We start from the raw sequence: 16,237 nt of genomic DNA, 5'->3' as shown, positions 1-16,237 counted from the left end.
AGGTGTCCTGCTCTCCCAGGCCGGTGACAGCCCAACCGTCACCGCAAGGCCAGTCCATCAATAAAGCCTCGTCACGCACCCGATGCTGTGCACAGCACCATCATCTCTTTCCGCTCTACCGAAGGCAGAGCAGGGTCCACAGCCTCTGCTACGGCCCACTGAGAAAGACCTACAGCAAAAACTCCCTCCTGTTTAGGCAACCACAGGACCCTGAGAACAGAAAATGAGCCAGGACATGACAGCAGCAATCCTCATCACAGTGTGAAAACCTCAGGTGACCAAAGAGAGGCTGCTGTGCCACCTTCACTCCCTGTGTGTCAAGCCATGGATCTACCTCCAGGCCGTGGCAGGCAGCCCTGGACCCACACCCATCTGTGCAGCCTGTGGGAGAAACAACAGCCCCCTCCGTGCTGGCGACACAGCTCCTTTATTGACCCTCTGCATGGCTGCGGAGGTCAGGAGCAGCTCTCAACCAGGCACCAAGGAAGGGGGCACCCCCTGCAGCCCCGAGTCACCCCAGACGATGGACCGCTCTGTATGACAGTACAGTGGAGACAAACGGGCTCTCTGGCAGCTTCCCCATGCTGCCAGACTGCGGGTGAACTGCTCACCCGCCACCAGCCCCTGCCTCTCAGTCACCCTCCTGTTCTGCAGGAGCCACCACACTGGTGTTGTGGGCATCACTGGAGGGGGATGCTGCCCACAGGATGATCTGTGACTCCTCACAGCAGGACGAGGCTCCAGAGAAAGCCCAGGCAGAGGTGTTTTAGTGTGCATGAGTCAGAGGGTCTGACCAGACCTCCTACACACCGTGGGAGAACTCCCCACAGCTCTGCTTACAGAACAAAAACCACAGCGGCATCCCACGGGCCAGGCAGCAGCAGAAGGGGAGCAGAGGACACGGGAAGACGCAGCCATTCAAGCCCAGTCTCAGAGGGAGCTCTGTCAAGCGGTGGGAGACATTCAAGAGCAGAGGAAGAACATTTCGAGGACGTCCTCCAAGATCCCACTGCCTTGATTCCCACATGTGCTTCCTTACAGCCTTGCGAGGGATCAGCTGTAGCTAGGACAAGGGGCTCCACATCTGTTCTCCAAAGGATAAGGGACATTTCCAAACCCCTTTCCTGTAACAAAAGCAAATTCCTGGATGCGTGTGTCTCCCTTCCCTTCCTTTCCTTCCCCAAGCTGGGTGACAGTCTCAAAACCTTTCATCCACCTGGAGGAGATTTCCTCCCTGCAGAGGAACTTGACTGAACACCAGCTGGAGCAAGCCAGGCATCTGGGGAGCGGGACACCGGAGCGACACACTTTTTCCTCCCCACAGCCTTCAGACAGGCTCTCAAGTAACCTCAGGAGCAGGAGACTGGGAACAGACTGCTGCCCTCAAACACTCACACCACGGGTCTTCCCACACCACAAATGGCTTGAAACTGGCTAAGCATCACTGAACAACCCAGAGTATCCCCACTCACTCCCAGCTTCCAGGGAGCAGGAGATCAAAGTTTAGTAGAGCAGTAGCTCTCAGCACTTCCATTTTCCCTCCCTGCAACCCATAAGCAGCAGAAGCACTCCCTCCACCCACCGTGTGCAAGGCACAGGGAGCAGGGGGTTCCTGGCACACCCCAGAGGCTGTGCCCCTGCAGCTGGCAGGGAAAATCATAGAACAGCAGGTTGAAAAGAGACCTTAAGGATCATCTGGTCCAACCTTTCTTGGCAAAAGGTTCCCCCAGAGCAGGACAGACAAGGTGCCTGAGAACTATCATCAGGACATTGCACCAGCCTGACAATTTACGTTCCAGGGTACAAGCCTGCTCCGACAGCAGGTGATGCTCACTCTCTGGAGAGCAGGACGTCCCTGCTGCCCAACTGGAGACACACTGCAGGTCTGCAGCAGACTCTTCTTTTCTCTGAGCCACAGCTTTCCAAGTGGCCACACATGAGATAACCAGAGAGGGGGTTATCCCCTCTGTCCCACCAGAGACCAGGGAGCTCTAGATGATACCAGATGTGGACACTGCCATTTCAAAGTTTTAACTGGCACCCCGACCACATCCATCACACCAGGTAGGACACTCCAGAAGAGACCCCATCCACTACCCTGCACTGGCATCTACACCATATGGCTCCAGGGGCTTGGGAACACACCTCCTTCCCTCCCAGCAAGCTGGGCAAGAATCCAAGCAGCAGCATTAGCCATCTTATCTTCCTGATGTCCCCAGTCACAAGCTCCAGGGGCTTTCCAGAAGGCTGATGCAAAGGATAAATGCCTGCTGGCTCTTACACTGATTCTTGCAGCAGCTGGCTCAAAGTACTTCACAAGTAAGCGTCACTAGTGAAGAGGGAACTGAGGCACCTAATTGCCTAAGGTCACACAGAAAGCAGTGGCCAAAGAGGGAGAAAAGCCCTGTCCCCAGAGGCTGCTGTGTTGTCTAAGGTCACCTGCGCAGAAGGTGGCCCTGACCACAGGTCCCTTCTCCAGGCCAGGGCAGTAACCCGGCCTCGTGCAGCACCGCCCGCTCGGTGCTAGGAGCAGGCCAGAGGCCTGGCTGTGGCAGTCGCCAGGTTGGTTTCAGATCCGTCTGCTGGTTCGCATTTCCAGAAGCAGCTGGAGCAGACACCCACAGCCAGCGCCTCCCCCCTCCTCCTCCTCGCCAGTGCCACCCTAGGCAACCACGTCCTCTCCAGAGTCACTGACCTTCTGTCAGGGGATACAGAGGGATGACAGCAGGCGTTTATCTCCCGCTTCCTCCCTGCCTCTGTCACTCCAGGGCTCTCACCAGGTAGCACTGGAGGAAAGGAGGGGCTCCCAGTCCTGACAACTGGGGAGGGAGGATGAGCTGTGCTGTACTGCCCAAAAAACTTGGTACAGAGCCAGGGAGGTGCTGGGAGCACTCACAGGGGATCTGAAAGCTCAGCAGTGCAGCCTAAGCCAGGAAAAGAAGATGCTGGCCATCGGCCAGGCAGCTCAGGGCAACCCCACTGCCCTCATGAGGGACAGGGCCAGGAACTCTGTGCTGCAAAGCAACCAGCTCCTGCCAGGAGAGCACAAAGTCCATCTGGGGGGCTTTGAAAAACCAGAGTTTTTCATAGTCACCTTCATGAACACTTCTCACAGGCAATTGCTGTATTACAGATTTGCCCAGTACCTCAGAAAAACAGGGCTTCTTCCCAACCCTGCTTGGGTACCAGAGCAGGGCAGGAAGCAGCAGAGATAAAAAGCACACAGCACTGATGGAACAAAAACCACAGCCTGTTTCACCTCCCACCTCCAAGATTTGGGATAGTTACTCAGCCCGCAGGGAATGGCAGCAAGTTGAGCACTCTGGGGCCTTCTGCTCGAAGGGGTTTCCAGAAGGGGTTACTAACGAGCCACTCGCATGCCAGCCACAGTTTAAAGGGGGGAAATAAACCCACAAGGACTCAGCAGATTCAAAACGTACATCCAGCCCGGCTGCCAAAGGCTTGTGCACCACAACGGCGAGATGCGTGTGACAGCAGGGTTCCCCCGCTCCTCAGCCCATCTGGGGACTGTCACTCTGCAGAGATCTGCCTGGCCTCTTGTCATGTGTATCGCTACCAAACTCTTTTCTGTCAGCAGGATCTGGGTTGGCATAAGCACTTTTAATAGTAGGATTGGTTTTTTTTCCCCTAACCCATATCCTCTTGACAGAACCAGGTTAGGAAGCAGCTGCACCGGCAGATCTGGGGTAGCCTTTTGCAAGACAAGGCAGGGAAAAAGGGGTTTCTGAAGCCAGTTACCTCTTCAATCACCAAACTACAGCTAATTGCAACTTCCCCAACTCTCCTACGGCCGTATGGAAAGGGGGAACAATGCCAGCTCTGCTCTGTCCCAGCCCAGTCTCTTCACTCCAGAGCAGACCCTTCACCCTGGAGAGCCCTGGAGCAGGGTGGGCGGAGGGGGGTGTCATTCCCACTGGTGACAAGGGCTGTTTCCATTTCTGGGTTGCAGAGCTGCAGCTCTGCCAAGCTGAGCTGTCCCACATTCAAGCAAACACCATTTTCCACTCTGTGTTCTTCCCCAGGTTGCTCAAAGCCCCACACATTTCCTCTCTGCCAAACCTTAAGAATTGTGGGGGGAAGAAGAGGGGGAGGGAAGGGAAAGGAAAGCTTCCAGGGGGGGTTCACAGGGAAACCTCTCCCCGAAGAGCTGTCAAACTCCTTGTGCTGAGATGGTAGAATCACTTCCCTACTGCAAAGTCACACAGGAGCTGGCTCACGTATGCTGCTCCCAGCTCTCCACCTCAACAGGGACAGTCACCCAAGAGGGACAGCCTTCCAGGACCACAGGCTGGACCCCCAGCCCAGACCGTGGGGAGAAGGGAGTGCACCATCCAATTAATCTTTCCTGCAGAGTAACTGGGGTGAAAGATGCTTTGTAGCATGACAACATCCATCAGCTTACATGCAAGCGTCAGCAGCATTTTCAGAGAGGCAACGAGTGATCCACGAGGCATTTATCTTCCCAGCCCCTCTATTCCAAGACCAAGCAGCTCAATCCATTACACATCTTCCCTTGCAACCTTCCGAAGATACAGAAGCGACCTGCTTATTTTACAGATGGGGAAGCACAGCATCCATGATCTCCAAGAATAAAAGGGGGGTAGAGAAGGGCAATTTTCAACTAACTGGAGACTGAGACAAATTCCTAAGACCTTGACAAAAATCCCAGTCTGCTGGCTTATAGGGAGGGATAAACTTCAGAACAGAGGGACTAGAGACCTTCATCCCACTCCTGGTCACACCACAAACTGTTCAGGATCTTTTCATTCCTCTATCCCACATGCAGAGGATCAGACTCACAACCCTTTATTAAGCACTGTGACAGCTTTGGGGATTAAGGATTTAAGTCTAGTTTGCCACCAACCTCTGCATCAGAAAGGCACGTTCCAAAGGTTGTTTCTCATCTTCCCTTATTCCCCACCTGGGCATATTTTGCATGGCATCAGAAGGCCAGGACCAAAACAGGAACACCACAGGAGTGGCTACAGCCAAAAAGGTGGCTACAGAGGTGCTGTGGACTGGGAAAGAAAACTTTTAAAGGGGTTCATCCAAAAGACTGCTCTCTCTCCAACAGGCAGATCTAGTGTGACCTCGCTGGTTCCTCCCTTTACCCCACCTGCTCAAGACCTGCTTCTCTGGACCATACACAAAGGGCTTAATTTATAAAGTCAGAGGGATCATCCACATGAAGGAACAGGCAGGATACACCCCACCCCAGGAAGACCCATCTCATCTTGCTGCTATTAATACCTGGAACGTTTTTTGCATGAACAAACTGTCCCTTTCTCCCTCCTTTTTGGGCTCTCATTTCTCTGATTTGTCCCAGAAACCCCAGCCAACACACGTTCACCCTTCTCTAGAACACACTTCCATCCAAACCCCAAACCTTTTATTTTTTTGAGTAAACCACTCATTTTTCCCATTCCTATCACCTCTTCCAGCCCCTGCAGACAGGACACAGCTCCCCTGGCTCCCTCATTCATTATGCAGCCAATCTGTGGGCCTAAACCCCTCAACACTCATTATGAAAACAGGCCAAGACTTCCCACAGCTGCACAGTGCTGCTGGGTGCCCACACACAGCCAGCCCCATGGGTGCATGCTCAGAGGGGCTGCTTGCCACGCTCTGGAACACGAGCCCCTCTGTGGCCCTTCAGACTGGGAACACAACCACAGAGGGGCTGTGAGTTGTGGTGAGGACACTGCCAGAGGCTTTGGGTTGAATGGACGCATCTCAGTTATCACCACCATCACAGATGGTACCAGATGCCTGCATAATACACAAACGGGGGAGGAAGTCAGTGTGCCATCTTCCTATACAGCCCCCAGTCCCCTCCAAACTCCAGCACCATGCCACCCTCTGAGCTGGATGGGGCTCTGACTTGCTCTGACAAAAACCTTTGTTTCGCTTCCCCAGCACCAAACTAAAAGCCAGAACCATGCTCCAGCTGGACTTGGCTCTCCTTAGCACAGCTTTAGGCTGGGATTGAGGGTTGCCTGAAAGCCCTTTGCTACACTGGAAGGAGGAAGCTCTCAGCCTGTCAGAGCTGGGCTGAACTCTACACACAGGAGCCGAGGCAAAGCCTTCCCCTTGGGCTGGCTTGCAAACAGCCGCGTGCCTTTGCTTCAAGAGAAAACATGTTCTTTCTTTATCTAAGCTTAAAATAGTCAAGCATGGCCAAATGCATCCAATCCTGAGACAGAGCACAAGAAGTTGTGGCAGAGGGGTTACTGTGTAGCTACAAGTCCAGACTTAACATCCAGACCCAGAATTACTAAACTGCCCTGTCTGCAGAGAGGGGCTGCCTGACCTGCCTAAGGAGCTGGGAACAGAGGACCAGGCTCCTCTCCATCGTCACCACAACTGGCCCATAGAGCCCGAGGAGATGCCAGCACAACCTGACCTGAATTCAGACATACTCCACCAGCATCCCAGCTCCGCCCTGAGCCGTGGGACCAGCTCAATGCTGCCCAGCAGCGACAAACACCCTTACAGGCTTACCGGAGGCCGGGCGACGGGGTTTACGGCAGGGTGCGAGTATCACACAGCAAAGAGAGGACAGGAGAAGCCACAAGCATCTCATTGGGCAGGTCCGGGGAATGGGAAATCCTGCTATTACCAGGATCCACTGCAGAGGATTTCACAGCTAACGCACTCTTGCCACCAAAGATTACAGAGAAAGCAAAAGCAGCACAGCATTTCTTTCCCGATAAGCTGCTTTTATCAGAAAGTTTACGCATGCTTCAGCACAGCTACCCACACCAGCCCCAGCTGGAAAGCAGCTCCAAACCTGTGCCTTTAAGTCCCCCTTGGCAGCGGGAGCGCAGGACCGGGGCTGTGTGAGCAGACACACCCTGCGCAGCCCCAGCACACAAACATTTCCTCCCAGCCGCTCCTGCGCTGCGGCTCAGCCAGAGCAGCCTCAGTACCTGCCAGAGCCTCGCCAGAAGGGGAACACAGGCTGCTTTACACAGACCTGTAAATACAGAGACTTCAACTCGTTTCCTGAAATCCCCCCTGCTTCCCCCCCAGCAGCGGACGTTCTTCCCTCAAACTTCTTCCTTAAGGCAAATAGAGTCTAACAGGCATTCTTCATCCAGGCACAAGTTAAATATTGGCCCTACAACAACAGCAAGTGCCTTTAAATGATTCTGGCTGGAGAAGCACCTCTCTGGACTTTGATTTCTGGCTCTGAACAAAAATAGGAGCAAAGGACCGAGTGCTACACTCTTCTTCCAGGAGAAGTCAGGTTTCAGGCTCTGTGTCCCCTGCCAGGACCATAACCAGCAGCGGGAACTGTCCCCTGCTCACACATTATCACACCTCGGGTGTCTGCTGTCACCGAGCCAAGCCCACTGCAGTGCATCCTCTGCACAGGATTATTTTAGTCTCATTTCCAGGTATGTGCTTATATACTCAGAGAGACATTAGAGAAGACCCGCTGGGAACCATGGGTGCCATCCAGACTGTAGTGAGGGCATTTGCACAGGTTGTCCTCCCCCCTCTTGTTGCACCACCTCCATTCTCCAAGGTGCCCACTTTTCCACCAGAAGATACTCTAGGCTGTTCCTGCTATGCAGACAGCCCAGCTAGCTCCCTGACGGATGTGCTAGCTCTTGCAAGAAAATATCTCAGCAAGGTAGAAGCCCGAGAAGTCAGAGAGATGTCAGCACAATAAACGGGAGAGGGAAAGGTGAGGAGAAAAAAAAAAACCAATGTGGTGAAGTCAGTACACCTGAAGCATGGCTGCACCCAGGCTCTGGGATGCTGTGGGCATTTTCCACACAGAACAGGGGAGCAGAGCTCCTGCCGTGACTGTGCAGCCAGCCCCGAGCAGCCGGAGCCCCTGCAGAGCTGGCCTTGCCTCACCCCAAAGCAGCCCTGCGACGCCCCGCGCTGCCAAGCCCATCGGCAGACGGGGCTGCTACATCACCATGCTGCTCACACACCTCCTGCTGAAGGCAGGCCTGCGTCGGCGCCTCACAGCCGAGGCAGAGGAGCCCCTGCCAAAAACCACCTGAAATCAGAGTTTCCTCCAACGCAAGGGGTCTGCCCACTGTTTCTCCGTGGCAAAATGCCACAACAGATTTACCCAGAGAGCTTTAACTAGAGAACGGTTACTGCAACAGAGCGCAGGTGTGCCTGAACAGCACACTGCACAATAGCTCACATTCACAGGGCATATGCTATATCCAGCTAAATTCAGCGTGGTGTGTTAACTGAGCTTCCCTTTCACCCTTCTGAACTTGGGGCCTGCAGACCCAGTAAGCCCCAGAAGCGCCTTGCTTGGCTCCTCCTGCTCCAAGCAGCAGGCCCAGGAGGAAGAAGAGGGGCCTGAGCGATGGAGAGCTGCTCTCTGGAAACATCCCCTGCTACCGCATGAGATGGAGAACTGTGACTGCTGGGCTGGAATTCCCCTTTCTAATCCCTGCACTGAAACACCTACTCCTTCAGGCTGGAGAATTTGCTGGGGACTCTGACAATCTCTTCTTGGGATGCCCTGGTTGGGCAGACACCCCTGTGAACACAGCATGGGTTTAAAAACAGCGGCAAGTTACCCTGGAGGAAATGTTAAAGCTCCATCCCTCCAAGCATTTCCTATTCCTTCCCCAGCTGCCGAGGCCCACTGAGCAACAAGCTCCACCGAGCAAGTTTGTGCAGGAATTCCCAAGGCTCAGGGCGGAGACTAGTCTGTACCTGTCTGCACCAACACCTCCAGTGCCTCGTCCCATGGCACGCTGACCCCACACCCACCGCGACTGCTGCTCCTCAGCTACCAGCTGCAATCAGTCCCTTCCAACATACAGGCCGTACCTCCGCTTCCAGCACTTGTTCTAAGTCGCGTCGTCAATATTCTCTGTCCTTGGGAACACAAAAAACAGGCTTCAACTCAAACCTGCATTGCCCTTGGGATAAGAGGAATCGGCATAGTTGGGGGTGGGGGATTCCAGGAGAGCCTTAGCCTGCCCCTCGCCCACACGTACAGCACAGAAGGTGCTGGAAAGCACCATCCCCTCCCTGCATCAAACTGGGGAAACCAGGGAGAGAGTATGAACTTCAGCACTGCCAACAGCCCATGCTTAAAAAAGGAAAAGAAAATGGGTTTCTTTCTTTGTTGTTTACGTCTCAGTGCAATCTCAAAAAGCTAAAAAAGCAGTAAGATTTTCTACCTGAAAACACTGAGCACTGCCAAGAGTCTGTAAGAACGGAGCTTCTGAATAGTACAAAACCACTACACCTCCGTTCTGGTTTTAAATTGGATTACCACTGACCTTTCAGAGCCCACCGTTCAGCCCCCCCGCACCCAGGCAATAGCCACTCTTAGCAAGACTTTCCAGGCTCCAGACTGGGAAGTGGAATGAATCCCCAGAGCCGTGGTCGTGCTCCCGGGTACCCACGAACCCCTCCCAGCACTGCTCCTCCTGCGCAGGTCTGCTCAGCTGCAGACCAGCAGGGCTGCAAAGCTCTTCCAAAGGAAAGCTTCACAAAATCCAAGTTCAAGACCAACCTTAACCCCTGTTTATTAAACTTAAGAACATCCCTCTCAGGCTGACAAAGCCCGCACATCACCTGCCAACTAATTCACCATTTGGAAAGCAAAAGCCAGGCCTCCCTCATTAAAAAACATTACATAACGTTAAATAACAAAAGGCTACAGGACATTCTTTGGTTGGTGGACGTGTAAAAATGAATGATTAAAAAAATTAACACTCTTTCCTCCAGATTCTCAGTGTCTCAAACACCCTGGGAGTCCAATGAGCACCTTATTTCCAAGACCTGGCTGCAACAGGGGCTCGGCTCATTCCAACTACTGCTCTCACGTTCATCTTACTGCCACCTCTGCCCCACAGACACCGAAAATGCAGCACTTCCCAGCTCTTTTTCAAATCACTAACCCCAGAGAGCGGCAGGGCTGCTGTATTCTGCTGCCTAATGTCTGATGCTGGAGAGGTAGCCAAGATCTCAGCCAGCGGTGTGGGAAACCCTTCCCAGGCCAGAGGCTCAGTTCCTCCAAACCTCGCAGGACAGGACTCCAGGCTTCCCTCACATCACCACCTTAGTGCAAGCAGATGAGATCTTGAGAGCACTCAAAGTAAAACCTCAACTAGTCTCAAGACAAAGACCTTCAGTTTCTGCAAGTGAGAATGTTTATGCTGCAACATTTTAAGCAACACAGGTTTGACTGCAGTGAAGTTAGCATGGTATTGCTTGGAAAACACAACTCTCACCTTCCAGCAGAATACCAAGTTCATGGCCATTAGGAAACATTCCTGGACACACAGTAAGCTTCCGTCCAGCATCTTATTGGACCAAAAAAGACAATTTAAAGTCTTTCAAGAACTGAATTCCTCTATTCCTGGAGCAAAGTGTGCTCCTTACTGTGACCTGTGAAAGAAATCATGAACATCTCGCTCCATGCAGCATTTTGAAACACCCTGTGAAGTCTTACCTACAAGTTTCAGCTTACCTGAAGAACCGTTTCCTAAATTGCACAGCGTGGGATCACCTCAGCACTTACCGAGTGTGACAGTCTGCTGCAATATTACCGTCGCAGCAAGCGGAAGACAGACAGACTTTTTGTGGTTTTACCCACACGGCACTTGCACCCAGGATGTGCTGTACCACTTCTCCCTCCCCATCACAGCAGGGCTGGTGGAACCCACAAGCGGTGAGGATCACAGCTCTGAGCACCTCAGGTTGAGATGAGCCTTCCAAGAGCAGACCTGTGTTTCACCCCGGCTGACAGAGAGCCACCGGCAGCTGACAGGGCAGGAAAGACAGGGCAGGACGTATCCTGGAACATGCACGTTCTCCAGAAAGCTTTTCATTTAAAGCCAGTTAGTTATTAGGAATAATCAATGTAACATGCAAGGGGGGGACTGTCCAACAGGAAGGGCTGCAGCCTGTGCAGGGATTTCAGAGAATTCCCCAGGAGATGGAGGGCAGCTAGCCTGAATCTGGGAGCCAGGCGGAGAGTCCAAACACTCTGGATTCAGCTGCCCCAGCAGAAAGTCACCTTTACACTTTCCTCACAACCGAGTCCTGCTTGTTCTCAAGAGTGATGGAGCTAATGGAAGACATGGACTGCCAGTAGGAAGCATAAACATCCATTCTAATAAAAACCCCAAACTATTTATAAGCACACAGATTTTCTAATGGGAAGATACCTTGTTCTCTGGCAGAATCCCCGAGCTGCTGAGAGACCTGCGCCCCCACCTTCCCCTCCCAGCTCACAGGGTACAGCAGGACCGAAGCCGTCTCCAAGCCGCGCCAGGACTGGGCCCGGGGAAGGAGGCTCAATTTCACAGCTTCTCACTGTGCCCAGGACAAGCCAAGTCTGCCTAGTCAAAGCCCAACTACAGGACTGTGGGCAGAGCTGTTCCCACAAGCTCTGAGCAAGAAGCTGTTGTAAGCACACAAAGGAAGCTCCTGCGTTGAAACCAGAGTCTCTCCCCTCTCACCAGCACTACGAGGGAAGAGGCTTTTTGACTCCTGACGCAGCTGGAAGCCACAGGAGTAGCACAAGGGAAAACTGGCCACCACGCACTGGTACCAGAGCCCATGCTAAGCAGCCCTGCTGAGTGACAAGAGCACGCCTCTGCCACAGCCCTGAGGTCTGCACCTCTCCTGCACGCCCCCAGGAAAGAGTCAAAGCACAGCAGGGGTTGCTGCTCACCCGAGGCTTCCTCACCACTTCAGATAAGACTTTAGTGCCTGCAGTGCTGCAGTTCCTCTATCTGAAAAGCAGAGGTAAACAGCTTCCTGCCCAGACTGGCTCGTGCGAGGACTGGTCCTTCTGGCAGGCTGTAATGCCCCCAGCCCGGAGGCTAGGCACACACCTGGATGGACCAGCCAAAGCAAGGGATTGCTGTTCCAGCACAGCTCCTCAGAGCTCCTCCTAGGAAAACCAACGGGGGGTGGGGGCGAAGGCTACAGAGCACAATCATGCCCGAGTCCAGTAAAGATGTTTATTGGCAGTTGCTCTCGGACATCGTCTCTTCCAGCCCGGTGGGGCTGGAGGGGGTGGGGGGAAAAAATACTGATTGTCCATGAGCACAACCCTCATGTCATTCCCATTGATCCGCTGAGTCACTCCTGTATTAACAGTTTTGACAACACTCAGGCCGCACAGGAGCTCGGACACGGAATACAAAACAAGAGGCGATGCGAAGCCTCTCCACGTACTGACACCAGCGGAGAGAAGCACTCGCAGGGCAGAATCCAGAAACCTGCTGAACGGCAAGTGCCAACTTCCTCCTCTCCACTCGCTCTTCTGAAGAGTGCTGCAACAAGAAAACCAAACACAAACCACGCTGCAAGGGCAGGAACACAGAGCTCCATTCAGTGCATCCAGAGAAACTGCCGGACAGAAAAACAGTCTCCCCTGCAAACCACCACCAACTGCACCCCAGTCGTTTTGATGCAAGTGCAAACCAGAGCGGCAGCTGTTTTTGCAAAGAAACTACAGAACTGATTTTTAAGGCCTTACAGATTTGTGAGTTAACGAGGACGAGATCAAATCCTGAGGCAGACTGGCACAGGAGGACAGTCCTCTACAAGCTAAGGAGACAATTCCCCCCCCAGGGGGAACTGGGGGCTCCCCAAATGTGCACACCCCCACAGACCTGAGAGAAGCTGTCACCAGTCAGGCAGCAGGTTGGGCTTAGATCATCCTCGTCTACCCCACAAGACTACAACCCACCCAGAGGGCCAAAAGGTGCTAAGCAGCAATAAAATCATCACCAAACAACATTCCTATCTGTAACACACCAAATCAAAACAAACCCAACAAATCGTTGGCAAATTCCTGACAGCAGTCAAGCCTACCCCGCCACAGAGAAGGCCTCTCCACAGGATCCCCATGGAGGCCTCCTGCCCTAATTTACAACGATTCTTTTTCGGACGCACTGGCAAACACCAAACGTTTTCTCCAATCTGTTATATAAGGCACAATTTTAAAACTTCTGTGCTGGCAGTGGGGAGATCGGGGCACGCTGCGTGTGGCAGGCTGACAGGACAATCCAGTTGGCAGATGAACTTACACACTCCTCAGAATTCATTTCCAGATATCCAACCACTTGTTGTACAAAAAGAAAACAAATGGATTTGTTAACGAGGCAACTTCCAAACACACTGGTGCAAACCACTCACATGCCTGCAGTCATTTTACACACTGTTTGACCCGTCCCGCTTACCTCTAGCTTGTTTAGAATGGACTCATTTCATGGCAACTTCAAACAGGCTTAACAAACTTTAGTTTTTAACTTCAAAAATACACCTATCACAGCAGGTCTCCATCCTGCCCAGACCACAAGCCATTCCTCAAAAGAAAAGCCACCTTCCCAAACATCCCTGAAACTTCACGTTATTTGCCACCCCCGCCCTGCTCCCAGGTCCAAAAGCCTCCCTCAGTTCCCTTCTGCCAGCCACCAAACAGAAGCCCCAGGCCTCTGGTGGCCCAGCTCCACAGGAGAGCTGCTTCTCCTCTGCAAACCTCTCTTCTCGGCTGCCTTAGGAAGAGCTAAAGTCAGCTCCTGTCTGGCGGGGGCAGAAGGGGGAGGGTATTTTTCCTGTTTCTCACATTCATCCTCACCCGCTTTGCTAAAGAAAAAAAAGCTATTTTAAAAACCACATTCAGCACAGTCCCTTTCCCCAAATAAACACTTCCCAACCCCTCTGGAGGGAGGAAAGCCACATACAAAGGAGCCAACATCCTGCAAGGCTCCGGCTCCACCGGGCAGGCCAGGGCAGGGTGCAGGCCGGGGGGATACAACCGGGGAAGGCCCGACCCCATCCCTGCCACTGACCCGGCCTCAAAAGGGCCCGGGGGGGGTGGGGGGGTGGGGTGTCGCGATCTCGGGTGGGCCCAGACCCTTTCCCCAGGGCCACAAAGCAGGCACCGCCGGGAGGGAACGGAGCGAGGCGGCCCTGGGCCCTCTGCCCCCCGGACCGCTCCGACCCCAACCCGAGCCCTACAGCCCCTTCAGACCCCCGGGCCCGGTCTGACCCCCCACCCCGGGCCCCACCGGACCCGTCTCCCCTCAGCCCCACCGCCCCCCTCGGACGCCCAGGCCAAGCCTGGGCCTCCCACCGGCACCTACCTTGCCCCGCGGCCCCCACGGCACCTTCTGCCCTCCGGGCCCTGCCCGGCCCACGCCGCCTCCGCCCGAGGCGCCGCCCGGCCCGGCCCGGCCCCCCCCCCTTCCCCGGCACTGCCCGGTCCCGGCCGGGACGAACCGCAGCAACAGGGCACCCCGGCGCGGCCCCGGCGCCCCGCGGCGGCCGTTACCTCGGCGGGCCCTCAGCGGCGGGCCGCGCTGCCACTGCCCCGCGGCCGCCTCCCCATGGCGGCGCCCCCGGCCCGGCTTCTCCTCACGCCGCCTCTCGCCTCCCCTCACCACTCCGCGGGCAGCGGCCAGCCAGCGACAACGCTACGCCGCCGGCGTAGGCTCCGCGCGCACCCATGCGCCCCCCGCCACGCCGCTGGCGCAAGCGCCCTTCCTGAATACCAACTCCGAAGCGGAGAGGCCCGGCAGAGCTCGGCGCAAGCGCAGCCGATGGGAGGGTGGTGGCGCAACGGCGTTGGCGTAAAGCGCGTTCGAGAATAGCGGACTTGAGGCGAGGGACGGAAGGGCGGCTTTGCGGCAACGCGGGCCACTTTACGGCAGCGCCGCGCTTGGCAGCTGCCGGCGGCGCCTCCCGTTAACTCCCTCCTGCCCGGCGGGCGGGGGCGGGGCCCGGCCCGGTGTGGGGGGGCTCGGTACGGGCCCGGTTCCGCTGTGGGGACAGGCCCACGCGTTGCCTACAGCCTCCTGTACGGCGCAGGTACAGGGCACAGCTCCCCCGGAGAGGTCAGGCCTCGCTATAGGGTACCCTATAGGGGTACAGCCCCCTATAAGGGACGGGTCCCACTGCAGGTTGTGCCCCACGGAGTATAGCACCAGTATAGCGACCCAGATCCGGTATAGGGCACGGTCCTTAGGGTGGGGTGCAGCCCCACTGCAGGGAAAAGGCCCCCGTATAGGGCACGACCCCACCATAGGGGACAGACTATGGTATACAGCACAGCCCTGCCATAGAGGACAGGCCCCAGTATGGGGTACGTCAACCCAGTTATAGGCGACAGGCCCTAATATGTGGGCAAGCCCCCCATTAAGAGTACAGGCCCGGTATGGGGTACAGCCCCCAGGACAACATACAGCCCTGCTATAGGGCCCCGGGCCTGCTGGGGCAATCTCTGGGGAGCAGAACTGGGTCTGGGGGGTCCCACAGATGGGGTGTGGCCATGGTACTGGTGGACGAAGCCCTGCAGCCTCTTCCATCCCACCCCACCCTGTCCTGCAGGAGCAGAGGGATGCTGGGGGGTCACTGTTCTACAGACATCGAAGCCTTTTTGGGGACGCCAGCCTCGAGCAAAGCCACTGCCGTCCGCGCTGCCTCACAGGGAGGTCGAGGGGTCGGAGCTCCAGGCTGATGTGACCTGCTGGGACAGGTGGGCACACAGCCCCCAGTGCCACCTCCAAAAGCCTTTCCCTTTCTTCAGTCTTGAGGTTATTCTGATCAATCATTTGGCCATAAAAATTCTCTCCCTGCACTCACTTGACCAAGGAGGGCAGAGCTGGGAGAATCATTTCCTTCTTTTGGTGGCACAAGAGCCATCCCTGTTTGAGCCTTTCAGGGTAATGTTGGAGGGAGGGGGCACTCCTGTACGATGCTGCTGCTCTCATCTTCTTCACAGCATGAGACAGATTCACCCGAAAAATATTTTCAGGCAATGGGCAAATGAGTTTATGTGGTTTTGGAAAAAAAATCAGGTCTTCAGCCACCAACATCACCCCAAATACCTTCTGCAGCATTTCCAGCTGCTTCAATTGATTCTCACACAGTTCCAGGGAAACACTCTCCCCCCAGCACTTGTCTAAAGTACTTCTCCCCTGGAGGTGTTTGCTTCTAGAAGAAAACTATGATTTTAGAGAATTAGGAAAATAAAATGAGCTACTCTGCGGGTAAAGCAACCGATGTTGTCATCCCATCCCCGTGCTGTGTCACGGCTCTCCTCCCCCTTCTCCTGGCTCAGGAGGGCAGTGAGGGGCCATTGACCCCCATCCTGTCACAGGAGAGAATAAAACTGCCTCTGAAGAACCCGACAGCAGAGCTGTTTGCTTTTTGCACCATCCCACCCTGCACCACAGAATGAAGCAATTTGAAGCAGTTT

At 54.8% G+C, this 16,237-nt stretch overlaps 1 protein-coding gene across 3 annotated transcripts in view; it reads right to left on the bottom strand.

Annotated features, from left to right (window-relative positions):
* Window positions 1–14,525, bottom strand: part of CSNK1G2 (casein kinase 1 gamma 2) — a 47,190-nt gene extending 32,665 nt beyond the window's left edge. The window contains exon 1 of one of the 3 annotated variants that reach the window (XM_074928224.1): window positions 14,312–14,525. The gene's annotated coding sequence lies outside the window, so the exon portion shown is untranslated. Of the gene's footprint in view, window positions 1–14,123; window positions 14,198–14,311 lie in introns of those variants that run through there. The other 2 variants (XM_074928226.1, XM_074928225.1) reach the window with 2 other exon arrangements.
* Between the last annotated feature and the right edge of the window lie 1,712 nt (window positions 14,526–16,237).

Source organism: Athene noctua, chromosome 27 (assembly GCF_965140245.1).
Source record: "Athene noctua chromosome 27, bAthNoc1.hap1.1, whole genome shotgun sequence".
Taxonomy (NCBI): domain Eukaryota; kingdom Metazoa; phylum Chordata; class Aves; order Strigiformes; family Strigidae; genus Athene; species Athene noctua.
The sequence above is the reverse complement of the archived record's forward strand: the minus strand, read 5'-3'. Positions and strand labels throughout refer to the sequence as shown.